The sequence below is a fragment of the Cynoglossus semilaevis genome, chromosome 10, assembly GCF_000523025.1.
Source record: "Cynoglossus semilaevis isolate Cse_v1.0 chromosome 10, Cse_v1.0, whole genome shotgun sequence".
NCBI classification, from domain to species: domain Eukaryota; kingdom Metazoa; phylum Chordata; class Actinopteri; order Pleuronectiformes; family Cynoglossidae; genus Cynoglossus; species Cynoglossus semilaevis.
The window spans coordinates 15,866,494-15,869,691 of record NC_024316.1 but is presented as its reverse complement, the minus strand read 5'-3'; the positions used below and the strand labels follow the sequence as shown (position 1 = coordinate 15,869,691).

The window sequence follows — 3,198 nt, the reverse complement described above, 5'->3', positions numbered from 1 at the left end:
TCATTTCCAGCGTGTATCTTTATATTTATAATATATTGATAAAACAGCATGCTAAAATGCTAGGGATATATTTTTTATTTATTGTCAAGACCAAGAAAAAAAGAATCTTTACTTTCATGAAGTCATTACGTCTGCATTTAAGTAGAATGATGACAGAGCTGCTTTCTCTACTTCTACGTAGGCAGTACAGCATGTTGTGTTGGTCTACCCTGCGCTCTAGTGGCCAGAAAGGTTCACAACAGTTTAAAAACATGTGCACTAAAGAGAAGCTAGATCTAATACAGAGAGGGGGAAAACAACAACGAAGAAAAAGGTAATACTACAAATATTTACTACAGTGTTTCCGCGGTGTTGTCACGATAATCTGACTGAGTCTGGTTTCGTAGTTGTGTTAAATATGCACGAAAATCCCGTTGGATTAATCAGTGTAATGCCGGACAGCTGGAGACTGTGTGGGTGAGATGGCGTACCGGATACAGAAGATCAGTGAATGTTTTTCAAATAAGAGGAACGGAGAAAGCATAGGAGATAAAAGTTCTGTGATCGTGGAAACTTTAGTTGCAAAGATTGGTGAACATGCCACAAATCACTGCAGGACATTCCCTGTAGTTCAGCGGTTTTTTCCCCTAACGTTATTATGTAGCTCCTATTTTGTGGGGGGAAAAAACTAATTTTATTAATAAAAGTATATATTGCATCAGTATATTTCGCGCTGCCCTTCAATTCTGCTGTTTTTATTTTTCTTTGTTTTTGCCCATCATCTTGTTCCAGAAAATGCACAGCAGGGGACGCTCTAGCACAACAATTTCTATATTTTGTCTTCGTTTCAATGCGCGTCACAATGCATTATGTCACTGTTGTGCACTCAGCCGTTCCCATGTTGTTATTTAGTGGTTGTTGATGTTGATCACGTGCCAAAAGTCAAGCTGTGTACAGCTAAGATGAATACTGTGTTACACACCTCCACAACAAAAGACCTGTTAAAGTGTTGTGTGGCGTTGTTTTGTAACTTGCCTGCTACACTACAGTCAGCTTGTATAAATTATTACTGCATTGCAATCAACTGCATGGCTTTTCACTACAGTTTACTACAGGGTGTGATGCATCTTTGCACAGTTGCATCACTGGAAAAGGGAGATGATGCTTTCCAGATTGTTTCCTACAGCAGATGTTGGTGATAGACAATGGCAACAAGGAGTGCAGTAACAGACAGGATATCCATTTAAGTTTCCCATGTTGTTTGTTGCTTAGGTGTCTATGGAGACAAGATATTAAAATCAGGTTTTTTTTAAAGGCATTTTTGATTTTTCTCTCTCGATGCGGTAGTCACTCTGCCAAATTAGGAAACTTTTTGAAAGCACACCATAGAGCAAAACCCCTCACTAATCCCCGGGCAACAGTTTAACGTTGGTATACAACACAAACTAACACGCTTATATTTTCTCACTGCAAAGAGTCGTCTGTAAATTGTTCAAATAAATTCAAATGGCCTTTTGGCACGTTGGTCTGATGGGAGAATAACATGTGTCTGGTCACTCCCTTATGTGTGCACATAAGTCAGCGGGGCCCCATATTTGTCTTACAGAGGGCCCCACCCTTAATATGGATCCCAGCTTTGAAAGTGCATAGTACATTTCCCTGGATGCATGTTTTTTTTCTTCCTCTCAAGTATGTGAAAGTGTATTAAATTTCTCCCCAGTTATCACACACTTTGGATTTTGACAGAAAGTCAGTGAGAGAGGGGGTGGGGGACACAGATCATCATCTGAATGCATGGAAGGGTGTTGCATGAGAAAAAAAGAAAAGTTAAATGGATTTCGTATCTTATAATTTGAATTGAGTGATTGTTGCGCTCTTTAGAGACAGTCGAAAGACGGAGAGACAGTTGTCAAAATAAATTTTAATGGTGGGATCATGTACAAAAATGAACCCTCATTACAAGTTGAATGACGACTGCTAATTTCATTACATATTCATTTCCTCATCTTTCATCTTGATATTTTGGAGTTGTGTGTTTAGAGAAAACAGTCATGAAGAGAATATGCCAAGGAGTAGAGGTAGACCTGCGGCAGTAGAATAACAAGGAAGTTGAAAGGAAAGATTTATAAAGCAGTGAGTGAGACCTGCTGTGATGTATGGTTTAGAGGCCCAGCCTTTTGTCTAACAGTCTAACAAGCAGGGTCGGAGGAGATGAAGATGCTGAGGTCTTCACTGGGAGTGACCAGGATGGACAGGGTTAGAAATGAACAGATCAGAGGGACGGTTACGCTGGAGGTGGAGATGCTTTGGACATGTGAAGATGGGGTCGGATGATCGGCTGTGGCGACCCCTGAAGGGAACAGGCGAAAGAAGGACGAGAAGATGTTTAGTCCTGGTGGTTCAGATTTAATTTAGAACAATGGTTGTGATGAATGGCCTTCCTTAGGAAGAGGGGTTCTTGTTCTGGACATTTGGGAAACATTTGCGCCCTAATCGTCTGTGTGCAAAAGTAACAAACTATGAAAAGCAAAAGCTTATGTGGCCGTCAACACCAGTTAACACAGAACCCATGAGCAGAAAGACTTTGGTGCATATTCTTTATTGTGCTTTTCTGTCCAGAGGAAACACCTATGAGGAGTTTGTCAATTCTTGTTTTGTACTCAAATCTGAGACCTAGTCTTTAAAATCCTCTACTGTCTACTAATGTAGACATTATGTAATCCTTTTTGCATTGACCTCATTATGATCTCTTAACCTTTAAATGAGCCTGAGAGTTTAACATGTTTAAATGTTGATCCCCGGCCAACTACGCCGGCCACTCCTCCTGACCTCGGGGTCCTTTTGGCTTTCCTTCACCTCCCACCCTTTAATTCCACCCAATATTATTTTACCATCAATGAGTTTAGAAGGGGCGTACTTTGGCACGGGATAGGAAAACATGATGTGTTTGGCTGTTGGAGCTCAGTTTAGGGGGGAGCCTCCCCATATTAAAAACAACCAGCTGGGTGATCTCTGTGATCCCAAATTCCAGCAAACGTACACTACTCTTGGCTGCATGGTGGAACAGAGGGGTGGAGGTCCATAAAGCTGATGGGAGGGGAGCGTGCTGGGACTGGGGGATTTATGTGACACTGAAGAGGAACTGGAGATTCCAGCAGAAGAATTGAAGGTGTACAGGGGCTGATGGGTAGATACAGAAACAGGACAGACTAACGACAT

At 41.4% G+C, this 3,198-nt stretch overlaps 1 long non-coding RNA gene across 2 annotated transcripts in view; it reads left to right on the top strand.

The window, feature by feature from the left end:
* The window catches only part of LOC103385269 (uncharacterized), a 41,315-nt gene that overhangs the window by 2,841 nt on the left and 35,276 nt on the right, over positions 1–3,198 (top strand). The window contains exon 1 of one of the 2 annotated variants that reach the window (XR_003050744.1): positions 136–313. The exons of the other annotated variant lie outside the window; for it this stretch is intronic. This is a non-coding gene — a long non-coding RNA (uncharacterized LOC103385269). Of the gene's footprint in view, positions 1–135; positions 314–3,198 lie in introns of those variants that run through there. 2 annotated transcript variants of the gene reach the window in all.